The sequence below is a fragment of the Musca autumnalis genome, unplaced genomic scaffold (genome assembly GCF_047663935.1).
Source record: "Musca autumnalis isolate F117 unplaced genomic scaffold, ASM4766393v1 scaffold_3, whole genome shotgun sequence".
NCBI lineage: Eukaryota > Metazoa > Arthropoda > Insecta > Diptera > Muscidae > Musca > Musca autumnalis.
In genome coordinates this window covers 24,171,880-24,190,587 of record NW_027411866.1, presented here as the reverse complement: position 1 = coordinate 24,190,587, position 18,708 = coordinate 24,171,880, and the positions used below count along the sequence as shown (strand labels likewise).

The following is an 18,708-nucleotide window of genomic DNA, read 5'->3' as shown; positions in this document are numbered from 1 at the left end:
ACTTATTTTCACAAAAAAATTCAAAAATTTGTTAACCCGCCTATCTGTGAAAAAATGATGGACAGCTGGGAGAAAGCCGACAAATGTATATATGTGTTAGTAAATCAGAGTCTGTCTTGTGTAAACGCCTAGTTATTTTGACTATTATTGTGAATTTTCCAATATCTTCTATCAAAAAAGTGGCAACCACAAATTTGCCGTTTGTGATACGCCAAAATGCAAGGTTCACCTTAACATATGTTTTTTACCACTACACATGAGACAGAAATAAAGGTAGATGATGCATCAGCGCAACTAATCAAACGAAAATTTTTGTAAATTTTTATTTTTCTCGGAAATCATGGAAATTATCCGTTGCCGTCCTTCAAGTTTAGAAAAACTTGCAATTCATTTTAAATAAAAGAGTCCTTTAATATCGTTTTCTTCAGAAACTTTTAAATGACAAATTTGGACTAGTAAAAGTAGCAGCATGATTGCTGGTTCTTGTGATTGGCTAAATCTAATAGGTCTGCCTTGAATTTCACTTTTAATGTCTGTTCCAGAACCTTCAAGAATCTAGTAGTAGCTTGTTCTTGTTAATATATGCTTGCAGTTCTGGAACAGACATTGAATTTTTATTTCATTTTATTTTTTTTTACTAATGCGGCAATCCATCTACCTGTATATATGTGCCTTGCTCGTTTCCGATTCAGCAGCACCCTCATCATCTGTTTGAATGTTACTTTAAAGTGGGTTGGTAGTTTCTTCAAAACGTAAGACGGACGCCGAGTTTTTTGGGGAAACATTAAAAAAATAATTTCGGGTTAATGAGATAAATGTGTGAAAATATTATAAAATTATAATAAAACAATATAAAAAATTATTGTTGTTTACAAAGAGAATTGCCGGTGTTTAAAAATAACTTAAGAACGTGTTTGAGAAAAGTGTGAATCAAAAAATATTTTTTTTCTTTATACACCCACCATCATGTCATGACTGTATGACTGTGGAATCTGGAATCTCCTCTGCCTGTACATGTTAAAAAAAAAACGAAACCAAGATTAGATCATTTGTTGTTTATTTAATAAGAAAAGAAATTGCAAAGTAAATTGTATCGTCTACAGAGTGTTTTCATTTAAAATTATAAACAATTATTGTTTTGTATACAAAAACAAAGTAACTAAAAGTAACTAAAATTAAAAGTGAAAGAATACATGACATAACCGGTCCGCTTACCTCGGCTCCCGTCTCTTGTGTGTAAATTGTTGGATGAAGAAAAAAAACGACCAAAAATCTTAGTCAATACAAATACAACAACAACTACAGCAACAATCATGTGATGACTTTTTTTTTGTTAATTGCAGTAATTGAAAGGGAATGTTGTAATATTATCGTGAGGTGCAGTTGTTATTGCTATAAAATTTTTTAAGGTTTTTCTTTTCGCCACTACTTCTAACCTCCCTACCTCCCTCTTCTACCCTTCTAAGACGACCACCATCCCTTATCTTTTGCCATACACAAACATTGTATAGAATACAAATAAAACAACAACAACAACACCAACACCAAGAAGCAAGACATACCGCACATTTGACCTAGTTTTACTTAATTTTAGTGCAGTTGAACGTAAAATGTTGTTTTTGTTTTTTTTAATATTATTATTGTTCTGTTGATATTCTTTTAAACAACTAAATGGCTGTTTGATTGAGTGTTAGGGCGGTCTTTTTATTGTCATTCCTGTCATCAGGCTTTCCACCTGCCATCCCTTGGCCTTTTCAAAATAATCCATAGTTACTGTCCCATTAACTAATCTCCCTTCCTTTTTGGTGGGGGTGTCATTCTCACACACCCACATTTTTCTCAATGTTATTTGTTGCTCTCTCTCTTTCTCTCACTGTTCTAATTCCTTGACCAAAATGTGAATGCATTAATGCAAGGGTGGGGTGGGTGGCGCTGATGATGACATTTGATTTGCAAGACAAAAATAAATAGGGGGGTTTGACATTGAATACGCAATTGTTGTTGTGTTTTGTTTTTGTTTTCTTTTCTGCAAATAAGTGTGAATTCCTTTGATCTTGTGAATATGAGATGAGCAAAAGTAATTTCGCAAAAAGTGAAAACAGATCTTGGTAGTGAGAAGAGAGTAAAAGTGATGTTTTTAAGTGATGCCAACTTCAAGACTGAAAATAAAACGTTGAAATAGCCATTAAATTACATTTGTTGGAGAAAAATCTTTAATTTGTGGGATTCTTACCCCAATAAAGACTTCCAATAAAAAAGTCAAAACAGAAGGACGATTTGTGAACGAAAATAAGAATTAAAAAAAGAAGATATGAACAGTGTTGCGCCAGTTATGGAATTGAAGATAAAGTAATTATTTCAATGATGCCAACATCGCTAAAAATGGCCTACAGTAAAGAAAAATCTTAAGCCATTCTTCATTAAATCCTTTTTTATACAAGGTAACACTATGTTTACATTTACGAAATCCACTCGATTTCGACTGTCAATTCCATTGCTTAAACGTCAAATGAAATCCAATCGATTTCTGATGAGTTTTATATATGTATACCCAAAGGAATTGACAGATGAAATCGAGTGGATTTCGTAAATGTAAACATAGTATAAGACTTTTTATTTATTTCTATCCATATAAAGACTTCTAATGGAAGAAGACAAAAGCGAAGGACGATCTGGGAACGGAAATAGAAACTTTAAAAGAGATATGAACAGTGCAGCACCAGTCATGACGTCAGTGGTGAACAAAGTGAAACATTTGGAACTCCTTTCCTTTACCGACCCACCGCAGAAAATTATGAAAAAATTACCACAGATAGTGCTTTTTATCCCTATTCCAACCATGCATTGCTTTTGTTGCGGAAATGTATACTTCCCGAGTTATGGGCCTCCAAAGATCCACAAAGGCCCTAACCTATAACTTTGGCAAAACATCGCAAAAAAGTATGAAAAAAATTTACCACAGATAGTGCTTTTTATCCCGATTCCAATGATGTTTTGCTTTTGTTGCGGAAATGTATACTTCCCGAGATATGGGCCTCCAAAGTTCCACAATGGCCCTAGTCTACAATTTTGGCAAATTAGATATTTTTCTATAAATAGCCGGCCTTCGGCCGGGATTTAAGACTTTCTCCTATGGACAGGTGCAAATCTCGGGAACGGGAACACAATTTTCTTTTAAATTAAATATTTTTCTCTAAAGTCTCCCTTGTCCCATCTGGGATGTTAGTGGAACAATTAATTTTTCTCTAGATAGCCGGCCTTCGGCCGGGATTTATGACTTTCTCCTATGGACAGGTGCAAATCTCGGGAATGGGAACAAAATTTTCTTTTAAATTACATATTTTTCTCTAAAATAGCCGGCCATTTTATACTAGGGCCGTTGTGGAACTTTGGAGGCCTATATCTCGGGAAGTAGTCATTTCCGCAACAAAAGCTATACATGGTTGGAATCGGGATAAAAAACACTATCTGTGGTATTTTTTTCATAATTTTCTACGGTGGTTTGCCAACATTTTATACTAGGGCCGTTGTGGAACTTTGGAGGCCCATTTCTCGGGAAGTATACATTTCCGCAACAAAAGCAATACATGGTTGGAATCGCGATAAAAAGCACTATCTGTGGTAATTTTTTCATAATTTTCTGAGATGGGTCGGTAAAGGAAAGATAAGCCAAACATTTGGCCTGTTCCAGAACTGAGAGAATCTACTAATTATACCCTCAGCATTTATGCTAACGAGGGTATATAAACTTTCGAAATAATGGTTTTAGACCCCAAGTATGTTTGGACGAAATGTGTTTCAGACAATTTGAAGTTAATTTAGACATGTCCGTCCGTCTGACTGTCTGGCCGGCTGGTGCGCACGATAACTCTCGAATGGATCAACCGATTTCGTCCAAAATTTGGATTTCGTAATATTTTGTCCAAACTTAGTTCAAGTTCAAAGATGAATTATATCGGTTTACTCCTCCCGGTACCTCCACCACAAAAGTTCGAAAATGTTTGGAAAATTTGTGCACACGATAACTCTAGAAGGGAGTAACCGATTTGGCCCATACTTTGTGCATCGTGAAATTTCTACCAGACTTAAATGAGCTTCCAATATGGACTCAATCGGTCCACTCCTTGGGGTACTTCCCACAAAAAATTTCGGAAAAGCTCAGTTTAGGACCTGCTCTCGAATTGCTTTTTGTTGTAACAACTTGTATACACTGTTCGCCATGCGATGGTACAAGTTTCATCAGGGGCAAATCAATACTTCCTGAGCAAATAGCCTGAAAGGTGCAAAAACCCGTATTACACCGTGTGTAGTAGTTGGAGCGCAAGATAAATCTCGAACGGATCTGCCAATTCGGTCCATAATTTGGCCTTCGTAATATTTTGTCCAAACATAGTTTAAGTTCAAAGAAAAATTATATCGGTCCAATCCTTCAGGTACCACCCTCACAAAAGTTCAAAAGTTCGGAAAAATTGTGCGCACGATAACTCTTGAAGGGAGTGACCGATGTAATCCATACTCTGCACATCCTATTATATCTAACAGACATAGATCAGGTTCAAATATGGACTATATTTGTCTACTCCTTCTGGTACCTCCCACACAAAATTTCGGATAAGTTCACTTTAAGACCTGCTCTCGAATCACTTTGATTTTTGTTGAAGCGATTTGCCTTCGCTACCTCCATTACAAAGGTAAAAGTTATGTCAGGGGCAAGTCCATATTTCTTGGGAAAACAGCCCGAAAGGTATAAAAACCCCTATGCCACGATAACTCTCGAACTGTTCAACCGATTTGGTCCAACATTTGGTCTTCGTCCTATTTTAGCTAAACTTAGTTTCATGGGGCAATACCGGACCGCAACTTTCGGTACTTCTCCATCAATAAAATGTCACTAAAATGCTAGGAATTGGTCAACCAATTTGGTCCAAACTTTGGTTCTCCTAATATATGGTCAACATTTTATTTAACTTCTAAAATGGCCCATATCGGTCCTCCATAAGGGTACCTCCCCCACAAAAGTTCAACATTTGTGTCTAAGGCCAGATAATTCCTAATCCACATTTTTGTCGGCAAGTTCAAATGTTCAAAAAGGGCCACACTATTCTGAAGAGAGAGATGAAAGTTTCACTTCACATTGGCTGAGGGTATATTTCTGTCGGCAAAGCCGACTCACACTTTTTTACTTGTTTTTACTATTTTTTCCGATAACATAAATGAACAAATGTTACCGTAGTAAAAAAATAGTAGCTTCTTGCAGGTTCTGGAACTGAACAATTTTTTCAGCCCGATCATGAATGTATACTCCCCGTGAGTTTTGTCTCTCTGTCGTTGCAACTTAAACGAGAAAGTGAGAGAACTCACGGGGAGTTGACATTCATTATCTGGCTGTTTATTTCAAACGGAGTTAGACAGCGGTAAATACTTTCGCAACTACTATTCAACGTGTATTCACAAAAAAAAAAATATTTCAAGAAACGCTAGATGGAGAAAATATTGGTATACAAATGAATGGACATTTTCTGAATAATATAAGATATGCAGACGACACCACATTATTAATTGGATGCATATCAGGTCTACAGAAACTTGTATAAAAGCTGGCACTAATAAGCGAAAAGTATGGGTTAAAAATGAATATCTAGAAAACTAAATACCTGTTCTAGAACCTGCTAATTTTTACTATGATAACAATTTTTCCTTTATGATAGCGAAAAAATAGTAAAAATTAGTAGATTCTTGCAAATTTATTCTTTATGATATCTTGCAGTAATGGACTTACTTAATACAACCCCGTATACCTTTCAATGTGGGGTGTTTTGCAAAGGGTTTTACATCTGGCTCTATCTCTGGTCATATTTTTGCGTTCTTTTACTAGGTTAGGTTAGGGGATGTGCAGCGACTAACTTGCGACTGCGTCACTCGGAGTCCTACCGGTCCATTGTGACCATCCAGTAGAAAAAAACTGCAAGAAAAAAAAATATGGAAAAGAGAGGATAGGGGGAAGAAATAAAAAGAGGAAGTAGTTAGAAAGGTAAAAAACAAATAAATTACAAGAAAGTTTAAGAGGGGAGGAATAGTTTTAGAGGAGGAAAAAAAATATTTATTGTTTATGGTAGGCAGAATAGTTGAATTAATTTACGCGTTCAGGTTGCGCTGTCCCAGCCACTTCAGATTTTTGATGATGTTATAGATCACAGCAGTTTACACAGTTGAGTAGAAAGTTAGACACGGTGGAAAGTGAACACCTACTAATCTATGCCGTCAACGAGCCAAGGCTGGACAACGACACAGGATGTGCTCGAACGTCTCTAACTCCTCCTCACCCTCACAGAGTCTGCAGTAGTCAATAATATCCTCATCCCATTTGATGGTATGGGCCCTGATATAGCAGTGTCCAGTAATGACTCCCGTCGTTACTCTAACTTCAGCTTTACTCAGGTTCAACAGAGAGTTTGTTCTTTTGACTGACAGAGACGGCCATATGGATCTTGCCACAATACACCTAGGTTCATTATGCCACAATTCACTGGCTCTTTCGTCAGAGAACGTTTAAATTTTTTGAAAGTAATGACAAATGGCTGATTTGATAGAGGCAGCGATAGCTAGATCTGTAGACTGCGATTATCGTCTAGCTAATTCGTCTGCTCTTTCATTACCCAAATAGTCGCGGTGTCCTGGTACCCAGCATAGCCGGAAGCCGTTAGTTAGCGTTTCCAAGGCTGATCTACACTTAAGGACGACATCGGATTTGATGTTGCAGGATTTGATGGCTTTAAGAGACGCTTGACTATCCACAAAGATAGTCACCGGTTCAAAGATTGCTGCATCCAAACTTTTTATCAATGCCGCTACCTTCCAAATCGCGAAGATTTCAACCTGGAAAACACTACAGTTGCTGTCTAGCCTGTAGGTGTACTCAAGAGATAGCCTTTCACAGTAGACGCCAGCCCCGTTACCTTCCTCCATCTTGGAACCGTCTGTATAAAAAGCCAGACCGTCCAGAGGGGGGTTACTGCGGCTCCAGTCGTCTGCACTAGGTATAACGAGGTCTATTTTGTCAAATCTCAGGACTGGTGATATATAGTTGCTCAGTTTTCCGAGTTGGTTCACATTTATGCCTGATTCGTTCAGGATACATCCATGCCCATAGGTACATCCGCGCCAGAGATCCTGTTCATGCAGCCGTAGGGCACTGCGAGTTGCCTGACACTTAATGCTGAGACTCAGTGGTTTTAAGTTCAGCATTGCGTTCAGAGCAGCCTGTGGTGTGCTCCTGGTGGCTCCAGTTATGAGAATCGAGGCAGCTCAAGCCTACCGGATGTCGATTTTTGGCGCAGTGAGTGACACCAGACAAGAGAACCATAGGATAAGATGGGTCTAACCACGGTGTTATACAGCCAGTGTATAATCGATGGATTTAGACCCCCCAACTTTACCCAATAGAATTCTTACATGAATAAAGTGCAATCAATCCTCTCTTCGCCCTTTCCTTAGCATTCCTGTTTCATCGCAATTGACAGTCCAGGATTGTGCCAAGGTACTTTGCCTCGGGTGAGAGTTGAAGCTGCATTCCATCCAGTGTTGGTGGTACAAAAACGCCGAGCTTACGCTTTCTCGTGAACATTACCAGTTCTGCCTTGGTTGGGTTTACTCCAAGGCCATTGGCCTTAGCCCAGCGCGACAGCGTCGATAAAGCTCCTTGCATAAGCTCCGAAATGGTTGATGGAAAATTACCGGAAATCAGTAGTACAACGTCGTCCGCATAGGCAACAACTTTTATGCCTTGATTGTCCAGATCAGTCAAAATATTGTTTATAACTAGTAGCCACAGTAATGGTGAGAGCACCCCTCCTGGGGGTGCCTCTAGTTACTGTTTTCCTAATTTTTGTCTCCCCAATGCTGGAGTTCATAATTCTGCTTTCTAGCATAGTATTTATCCAGCAAGTTAGAGGTTCAGGTGTGTTAATCTTCTTAAGTGAGAGTTTTATGGACTCAAGTCCAATTCTTCTTTTATTAAATGGAACAGATAGTGATTCCTTCCAAGTCATCCGTCTTTTTTGCCTCTAGGCCTTCTAACTTCGCACCTTGCTTCTATCACTTGTCGAGGAAGTCTGTCTGCTGGCATTCTTACGACATGACCAAACCATCTCAAGTTTTGTTCCTCAACTCGGTCATTCAGAGGCTTGATATCCAGACCACTTTTTATTGTTTCGTTTCGTATTTTGTCTCTCTTGTCTTTATTGGCTACACTTCTTAGATGCCGCATTTCTCAAGCTTGAATGCGACTTTTTCTTCTTTTGGTATGTGCCCAAGTCTCGCATGAATAGGTTTTTGGCGTACAGCAAATACCTCCTTTGGCCCTAAACACACAATTCCAACCGTAAAGCACAGAGGAGACTCTGTTATGGTATGGGGTTGTATGAGTGCTTCCGGTGCAGGGAATCTTGTTTTTATCGAAGGAAATAAGGATAAGATATATTATTTAAATATTATGAAGGATAATTTAAATATAGCGCTGAAAAATGGGATTTGGACAACATTCCAATCTTATCAAGATATGACTCCAAGCACATAACTGTCCAAAAGTGATTCAAACACCTCCAAGATCCACGGATTTGAATCCTATGGACAATTTATGGAGTATTTTGGAGACAAATATAAGAAGTCATAAAATGCAGATATCTTGCTCCGAAAATTTAGTTAAATCTTTGCCAAGAACGCTAAAAGCTATAAAGGATAACAAAGGATGTCATTCCAAGTGCTAAAACCCTAAGCAATTCTTATTGTTTCATAAAACTTTTAGAGTGGATAATTTTCACTGCGAGGTAGAAATCGATGTTATTTAACAATTTTTATTTTTTTTTATCTAAATTTACCCACATTACGTTAGTTTTATTTTATTATATTTAAGTTAAGAACCTAATATAAAAATAACTGGGAGTAATTCTCGATAGGAAACTTAAATGGAAAGACCATATTCAAGAAAGAGCCAATAAAGCTCATAGATGTTGGTCAACCTGTAGAAAGGCTATAGGCGCCAAGTGGGGTCATAATCCTAAGATGACACACTGGCTATACAAAAGCGTAATTGTGGTAGTGGTGGACAGCTATGGATAAAAAGTGTAATATTAAAATACTACAGAAAGTCCAACGAATGTGCTGTCTAAGTGTAAGCGGCGCAATGAGGACAACATCAACGAGGGCTTTAGAAACTATTCTATATATACACACAATAGAAATCCAGATAAGGTATGAAGCGGCTGTCGCAGCTATTCGACTTAAAGCGATGGATGAGTGGATCAGTAAGGACCACGCAACATACCATCAAAACATTCTACAGGTAACAACGGGAGAGTCAATGGATAACATTGTATCGGACCGTACACCTGAAACATTTGTAGCTGCCTCATGCGAGGCATTAATTCCAGACAGAGACTCTTGGATTGGCGGAAATCTAGCAAAATGCCGACTGGAAACTGTTGTTATACAGACGGCTCAATGCTAGGTGGGAGAACGGGACTGGGTCTCTTTATTGAAGAACCAGAGACCGAAATATCTCTTCGTTTGCCGGATCACAATACGGTCCATCAAGCGGAGATCCGAGCGATCACAGAGTGTCTGAACTGGCTTAATGCCAACACGAGGCCAACTACTGTAAACGTCCTTACGGACAGTAAAACTGCAATCAAAGCAATAACATCCAAGACAGTAAAATCACAAACTGTCTTGGATTGTATAAACTCGATCAACAGCTATACTCAGCATGGCACGGTGCGTATAATATGGGTACCGGGACATGCGTGGAATAGAGGTAATGAGATAGCAAATTCTCTGGCAAAAAAGGGAAGGGAATTAGCAACCGTAAACTTACCGAACGCAAAGCCACTAAACGCGTCTCGGCTAGAGTTAAAAAATGCCCACTTATCCCTATGGAATAGAGAGGAATTAGGGAAAACCAGAAAAATCCTATGGGAGACCCAAATGAGGAAAAAACTAAAAACCTATTACTGCTAGTTAAAGCAGAGTTGAGTAGACTTACAGGTGTTCTTACAGGTCACCTGGGTTTACAAGCTCATCTGCAAAAAATTAATTGTGCAGACAACAGCATATGCAGGGCATGCGGAGAGGATGATGCTTTCGCAAACATCAGATCCCAGTTTTTAGGGAACGACACAATACCAGATCTTAATCAGGTAATTGTAGACGACCTAAAACAATTACGGGATTTTGTTAAGGGAACAGAGTTCCTTAATTAAATTATAGTAGAGTCCCCTTCTTCAAAAAACTTAGACTAGAACGCACAACAGGCCTACTTCATGGCTTATGTGTATGTCCACCAGGACCTGTGGCGATTACTCGACCCTCTTTTCAACCTAACCTAATATCTATATATATAAAAGAGTAAAGTGATGATGTGATCTACAACGCCCAGACGAAACGGCTGAAGCTAGAATCCCCAAATTTTGTGTGAGGATTAGTCTTGGGGCAAAGGTGCTCGATAAGGCTGGGTTTTCGGAAATTCATCCTAGAAGGGTACGAAAAGTACTAAAATGTACTAAAAATGGTACCATTTGTGTGGGGGGCCGACTAAGAATCAACGCCCAGACGAAACGGCTGAAGCTAGAATTCCCAAATTTTAGGTGAGGATTAGTCTTGGGGCGAATGTGCTCGATAAGGCTGGGTTTTTGGAAATTCGTCCTACAAGGGTGCGAAAAGCACTAAAATGTACTAAAAATGGTCAAATTTGTGTGGGGGGCCGACTAGGAATCAACGCCCAGACGAAACGGCTGAAGCTAGAATTCCCAAATTTTGGGTGAGGATTAGTCTTGGGGCGAAGGTGCTCGATAAGATTGGGTTTTTGGAAATTCGTCCTACAAGGGTGCGAAAAGCACTAAAATGTACTAAAAATGGTCAAATTTGTGTGGGGGGCCGACTAGGAATCAACGCCCAGACGAAACGGCTGAAGCTAGAATTCCCAAATTTTGGGTGAGGATTGGTCTTGGGGCGAAGGTGCTCGATAAGGCTGGGTTTTTGGAAATTCGTCCTACAAGGGTGCGAAAAGCACTAAAATGTACTAAAATTGGTCAAATTTGTGTGGGGGGCCGACTAAGAATCAACGCCCAGGCGAAAAGGCTGAAGCTAGAATTCCCAAATTTTGGGTGAGGATTAGTCTTGGGGCGAAGGTGCTCGATAAGGCTGGGTTTTTGGAAATTCGTCCTACAAGGGTGCGAAAAGCACTAAAATGTACTAAAAATTGTCAAATTTGTGTAGCTGACCGCCTAATAATCAACGCCCAGACGAAACGGCTGAAGATGGAAACCTGAAATTTTGCGTAAGTGTTAGTCTTGGGGCGAAGGTGCTCGATAAGGCTGGGTTTTTGGAAATTTGTCCTACAAGGGTGCGAAAAGCACTAAAATGTACTAAAAATGGTCAAATTTGTGTGGGGGCCGACTAAGAATCAACGCCCAGACGAAACGGCTGAAGCTAGAATTCCCAAATTTTGGGCGAGGATTAGTCTTGGGGCGAAGGTGCTCGATAAGGCTGGGTTTTTGGAAATTCGTCCTACAAGGGTGCGAAAAGCACTAAAATGTACTAAAAATTGTCAAATTTGTGTGGCTGACCGCCTAATAATCAACGCCCAGACGAAACGGCTGAAGCTAGAAACCTGAAATTTTGTGTGAGTGTTAGTCTTGGGGCGAAGGTGCTCCATAAGGCTGGGTTTTTGGAAATTTGTCCTACAAGGGTGCGAAAAGCACTAAAATGTACTAAAAATGGTCACATTTGTGTGGCTGACTGATTAATAATCAACGCTCAGACAAAACGGCTGAAGCTAGAATCTTGAAAATTTGGGTGAGGGTTAGACTTGTGGCGAAGGTGCCCGATAAGGCTGGGTTTTTGGAAATTTGTCCTAGAAGGGTGCGAAAAGTACTAAAATGTACTAACAATGGTGCTTTTTGTATGGCTGACTGATTAATAATCAACGCTCAGACGAAACGGCTGAAGCTAGAATCTTGAAATTTTGTGTGAGGGTTAATCTTGGGGCGAAGGTGCTCGATTAGGCTGGGTTTTTAGAAATCCGTCCTAGAAGGATGCGAAAAGCACTAAAATGTACTAAAAACTGTGTCATTTGTGTGGATGACCGCCTTATAATCAATGCCCAGACGAAACGGATGAAGCTAGAAGCTTGAAATTTTGAGTGTAGGTTGGTGTTGGTATTTAGGCGTGAGATAAGGCTCGGTTTTTGGAAATTCTAACTGGAAGGGTACGAAAAGTACTAAATGGTACTAAATATGGTACCCTTTGTATTAGGCAAACGGGAAAAGCTAGAATTCTGAAATGTGGGATGAGGGTCACTGGTGTAGAGTAAGAAAGATGTACCAAAGGGTTTTTGGAATTTCGACCTAGAAGTGTACGAAAAGTACTAAAAGTTATAAAATTTAGTACCAGTTGTATATTTTGAACGGCTATAGCTAGAATCTTGAAATTTGGTATGGAAATAAAGAATGGGAGGTGGTGTTTATGAAAGGAAATTCGTTCTGATGTGTTCGAAAAGTACAAAAGTGTACTAAATTTAGCACAATTTGGATTTGAGTGAACGGATAAAGCTGGAAACTTGAATTTTAAAATTAAGACTACTATTGAAGAGTAGGATTGAGATATGAAATTTTGAATTATTATTACTGTTAGAGTATAGGATTGAGGTAGTTTTGAAAATTTGTACTTATGGTTACGAAAAGTACTAAATGGTACTTAATTTCGTACAATTTAGTTTTAGGTGGACGGATAGGGTAGTATCCTGAAATTTGGAATTACTGTTGGAGATAGTTATTGAAATTCGTACTTTCATACGAAAAGTATTAATGGTATTATGAATAGAGATGGAATTCGGAAATTTGGTATTATAGACCCTCTTGATGTGTAGGGTTGAGATATGGATGTGGTTGTGGATATACTTACAAAATGGCACAGAATTTGGTTCAAACTGTTATTGTGTAAATTAGTAGAGTTGAAATTGTGAAATTCGATATTATGTGTACGTACTTATGTATACGAAAAATACTAAATTGCGGTTGGGATTATGTTTTGGATAAAAGGCAGTAGTTTTTTAACTTATACATATTATAGGTACTGAATTTGGTACCAGTTTGGCGTTGAAGGGATCAAGTGGAATTTCGAATTGTTGTTGAGGGATGGTGTTGGTGTTTAGATAAGAATTTTTTTTTAAATGCATACAAATTCTGAAATTAGGCTTAGGGCTGGCTGACTTATTGAGAAATACACAATGGTATTAAATTTGACGTTGGTGTAGCAATGAAGCTGGAATAATATAATTAGTGTGTGAAAAGTACAAAATTGCAATCAATTTGGTATTGGGCTAAGGAATAGGTATATTATCTATTTGACTGGTTCATTTTTAGAAGTGGTCGTACAATAAATGTACTAGGAGTATTAAGTAATACTAAATATTGAAGCACTGGTGGTATTGGGTGAATCGATAATTGAAATTTGTTGTGAGGATCACTGTTGAGATTGGATCAGAATGTTTATTAAAATCCACCTTTAAATGTATGAAAGGTTTCCCCATGTAATACTATTGACATTGGGTGAACAAGTAGAGCTAAAACTGTAACAAGCTAATGAGCTAAGGTTCTGGATTCTAAAAATTGTACTGAATAATGTTCTATTGTTTCTATGTTAACACGAATTCGGTTTCTAAATAATGTAATAATTGTTTCACAAACATCCCAGACGGGACAAGGGAGACTTCTCTCATATCAATGAGTGCGCCCCGATTCATATTAGATCAATGATATGGGACGTACTGATTATCGCCGAGTCCGAACGGCGTGCCTTACGACACCATTTGTAGAGAAGTTTTACATGGCTGAAATACTCAGTAAATGTCGCCAACATTACTGAGGGGTATTTTGCAACCGTCGAAAATTTAATGTTGCCTGACCGGGGAATCGATCGGTTTTCTACATTTTGATATCACAAATTCCAAAATTCGGACTGAAATTTAAAATGTAGGTCGCTGTTGAAGTGTAGAGGTCTTTTTTTTAGATTCGAACAAAACATGCACGAAAAGTACTTTAAAGAAATTAAATATCAAGTTAAATAGCTATAAGTACATAAAAATGTTCAGTGTTCACCATATTAAATGTTTATTTGAATATTATTCCTTTTCCGCATACGAAGTAGCGGGCATTTTGCTAGTAAAAATATAAAAAAGAAAGATATCGCTATCATTAATTTTCTCTTAGCAATCTCAGTTTTAATGAAAGAAATTGAAGTGGATACTTTTGACTGTGATTCACTGTATTTGAATTCATGAACTTGTTTTAGCTGTGTTTGATCTAACATTATTGAGTGGATTCGTGGTTGTCTTGCAATGACCATAGTTTATGTTTTAGACTTACTTATACGCAGGCTTCTTCTGCCCAATTCTGAAGATCTTCCTCGGAACTTGCTAAGAGCACAAGATCATCAGCGTGGTTATCGGGACTGGGCTAATTCTCCAGTGTCCTAAGTGAAGAAGAGGTATTGATGGGCTCAATATGCCGCCTTGTTTTATACCGGTATTGTTGCAGAATTGTCTTGATTTTCAGTTGCTTACTCTGCTTATAAAAACTTCTTAAGGCCTGGGTACATAAGCTGCCTCGTCTGCTTACCTTGGGATCATTATCATTATATAAGCCAGAGCTTGTATTTTAGTTTATGTATCAGATTCCACAAAAAAGCGAATTCTGATTTGCGTGTGGGTTACATCTTCGGGCATTTATGGTGACGATATATTCTTTGATGCTTTTATTGGTTATACGTATCTACATTTTTGCTGGCCAGGTATTTTTTCCACATATTCTCTTCTTTTCTTGTACTGCCAATTTTACCTCTTCTTTCTGTGGCTGCTTCTTCTAGGGTATCCTTGAATTGTTTCCATATTTCCTCAAAATTTTGGACTGCGTTCGCGGCTTGTAGTTTTTCCACTATAAGATAAGCATATTGTTGTTTAAACGCATGATTCCTGAAACTTGATATTTTCACTCTTTCTTTCTGTCGCATCAGTTAGCGAGGGGCCTGGTGGTTTTAAATGAGCCCTCGGATCTGTATACCTTTGATGGTCCATCCGGAGTAAGCGACATTGACGTGACGGTTGCAAATGGGGCAGCAATGACAGCTTACCAGTTTAGTTGGCAGATTAGTGAAGACTGGGGCATTAGTGACCATAATCTCATAAGGATAATGGTCACACCTCGGGGACGGACGCGGGTAACTGAGCGTTTCTGGGGTTGGATGGAATGAGACGTGAACTGGGACCATTATGCGAACTGTGTCAGGGAGGCAGATATGCCATTAGCGGACTTCAGGGCACTGACGTTAGATGACCAGGTCAGCAAGTTGAATGAGTGGATGAGAAGCGTCAACGGCGTACTCCTTGGCAGACGCCGTCAGGTGAAGCCAAGTAAGGTCAAATGGTGGACCAGTGAGCTGGGTCTGATGCGGAGGGGAGTTGCGCGCCTGAGGAAGCGTTTCCAAAGGGCAAGACGAAACAATGCGGAAGATCTGGCTCAGCGTAAAGCTGAGTTCCTTGCTGCTCTTAGCACGTACAAGGACGAGCTATCTAGGAGTAAAGAAGACGATTGGAGGAGATTTATACAGGACAACAGGCATGATCCCTGGGGTAAGGTATACCGTGTGTGCCGACACGGTGGGTCTAAGCGTCAGGTTGACCTACAGGCGTTGCGTCTTGGCTCCACGTCGACGGCCTCGGGGTGGGCGGGAAACTTAGGGATTTTGCTGGGGTCTTTCTTCCCAAGGTCGGAGACTCATTCATCTCGTAATGAAGTTGCGGACAGTATCTGCCGGATTAGGAGTAGAAAATCGCCAGGTTTCGACGGCATGACCGGAAGGATGTATAAAGCCATCTGGAAGGTCATGCCTTAGTATATTGAGTCCGTTCTTGGTGGTTGCGTGCGTGGAAGGAAGCTCGCGTCGTGGTGCTCCTCAAGTCGCCTGATCGGGTAAGGAGTAATCCTCGCTCGTATCGGGGCATAAGCCTTCTCCCAGTGCTTGGAAAAGTGCTAGAGAGGATTATGGTGGCAAGGCTTGGGGAGTGCCGCGGCGTGAGTCCTTCACCGCATCAGTTCGGCTTTGTCATGGGTAGAGGTACTGGGGACGCGTGGATACATATGCAGAACAGTCTGAGCGGGTCAAGTGCCAAACATGTCTTAGGCATATTTGTTGACATCAAAGGCGCATTTGACTTCTTTTCGTGGGATAGCGTGCTCGCAATGCTGTCTGAGATCGGGTGTCGGGAGTTTCTTCTCTGGTCCAGTTATTTCTGTGGACGAAGGGCTTGTGTTGTGGGAGCCAATGAGACGGTCTGTACAGATGTGGAGCGAGGCTGCCCTCAGGGGTCTATCTGTGGTCCATTTATTTGGAACCTCATGATGGATTCTCTGCTGCGGGAGTTAGCGACCACTTTCAAGATCTGTGCGTATGCTGATGATCTCCTCATCATGATTGAAGGTGAGACTCGTGTCGAACTGGAACGTCGTGCTGAAGAGGGGTCTGGAGTGAACGAGTGTGTGTTCAGGTGTCAAAGGAGAAGACTGAGCTAATGCAGCTGAAAGGCAGATTAGCACACAGTCGACCTCCCCACGTTCGATTTGGTGACCACGGCATACGGTATGTCAAGCAAGTCAAGTACCTTGGAATAACTATGGCCGAGAGAATGAATTTCCTGCCGCACTTCGATCGCTTGAAGGACAATTTAACTGCTGTAGCTGGTATGGTTAGAAGGGTCTTGCAGACCGACTGGGGTTTGAGCAGACGTTCCGTGCTCACCATATATGGTGGACTCTTTGTTGCCTGCGCAATATATGGGGCGCCTGTATGGTGTGCTGCAGCAGAATCTGTTGTTGGGCTTAGGAAGCTATTGTCGTGTCAACGGAAGCAATGCAGGTGCTACTTGGCGCCCTGCCCTTTGACCTGGAAGCGAGATGTAGGATTGTTCTGTACAAGCTGAAGCGTGGCTTGCAACTGTCTGGGGATGATTGGCTCGGGCCTTCTGATCTGGTGGATGGGGATGTTAGGCGGGAGCGTGCTGCTTTTAGGTGGCAGACTAGGTGGACGGACAGCGACAAAGGGAGGGTGACGTACGAATTTATTCGTGAGTCTGGGATTCTTACTGACGGGGCATGGCTCTCTAAATGCATTTTTATATGCAAGAGGCCTGTCCGAGACAGATTTATGTGGGTGTGGGATGACGGAAGACTGGCGGCATATACAGACGGAATGCCGGTACTATGATGACATTAGAGATTTAGTCAATATGGGTATCACGTATGGAGGGGCGGGGTGGGATTTCAGTAAAAAAAGAGGTTTTCTTGCAAATTCACAGCCGCATTTGATTTTGTGATTTAAACGTTCACAGACTTACCTGAAATACTTGAAGTTTTGAATCTTCTAACTAGGAACACCATCAAATAATAAACGAATGACGGTCATTGCACTTCGATCTAAACATTGTTAGTGTAGAGATCACTTAAATAGCAAGAATTTTCCTAACAAAACAAACAAAACTCAAGTTATAAAAATTTCCATTAAAAAAACTTGTTTTGTTGCCGTTTTTTTGTTTGTTTTCCATTAATTAATTGTTTTCTTATTCAAATGCATTGGGCGATGAACTCATGTATGTGACTCGCTGTGAGTCAATGTATTCAAATTATGCAAAAAAAAAAATCAATAATATTTAACTGTATAAAAAAAAAACAAATAATATTGCATCACCTTTGGCTGTTGGAGTGATCTGAGAATATACTTCTGGTGGGCCACAGACGGTCGTTCTTGCTTTGGTTCCGAGAAAACTTGTTTGTTTTGAAGAACACTTGAAATGAGAAGGTAATTGGAGAATTTGATGGATTAACTTGATTTTAGAATGACATAGCAACATATGGGTTAGATTAGGAAGAACATACATATGTATGCCGTAAAAAGATGTTTTTGTCTCCATATGTAATTCTAATGTTCACTAGTTCAAGATCAATACAATTTTTAGAAGATTATGGTAATCTAATCAAGTATTTGTAATATTATCGAAAAATTTGCCAAAGGCCTTAAATAAATTTTGAATTATTTTACTTTATCGCAAAAAAAATCGTTAGCCTATTTTAGGTCTAAGAATGAGGACTTTTAGAAATATTTTCAATTTATAAACAATAAACAAAGAGTATACTATGAATTAATGTGGCTAATCGCTTTGATAAGAGCTCTAAAGCAAAGTGAATAATTTATTTTTATTTTATTTATTTAATTTTGTGCAATATAAGCCTATTAAATATTGTTCTCGCCAACATCAAACAATAGCAGATTTGCTCCCCATGAATTCGTTTCACTTCTTTAGGTTTCAATTTTTGCCAAACACTTGTTACTTGTTCTCTCCCCTTCGAGTTATTCCATTCCATTATCATTTCTATGCCGAAACCCCCCAAAACTATCCATAAAAAACTATTTTGTTCGACAAGCGTTTTTCTTATCACAATTGACGACAACACAGCAATAACATGTCTGTGTTATAGCATCGACAATATATCAATAGCATGTTAAATGATTTCTAACATTTAACTATTTATTAAATTTTCATTTATTTACAACAAAAGAAACGAAGAAAAAAATTATACACACCCATGTGCGTCTTCAATAATT

The 18,708-nt window shown here is 39.4% G+C and overlaps 1 protein-coding gene across 15 annotated transcripts in view; it reads left to right on the top strand.

Moving 5' to 3' along the window:
• The first annotated feature begins 644 nt into the window (after window positions 1-644).
• Window positions 645-18,708, top strand: part of LOC141399620 (ceramide synthase) — a 74,869-nt gene continuing 56,805 nt past the window's right edge. Inside the window, exon 1 of one of the 15 annotated variants that reach the window (XM_073978731.1) lies at window positions 645-732. The gene's annotated coding sequence lies outside the window, so the exon portion shown is untranslated. Of the gene's footprint in view, window positions 1,378-18,708 lie in introns of all 15 variants that reach the window. The other 14 variants (XM_073978734.1, XM_073978722.1, XM_073978730.1 and 11 more) reach the window with 14 other exon arrangements.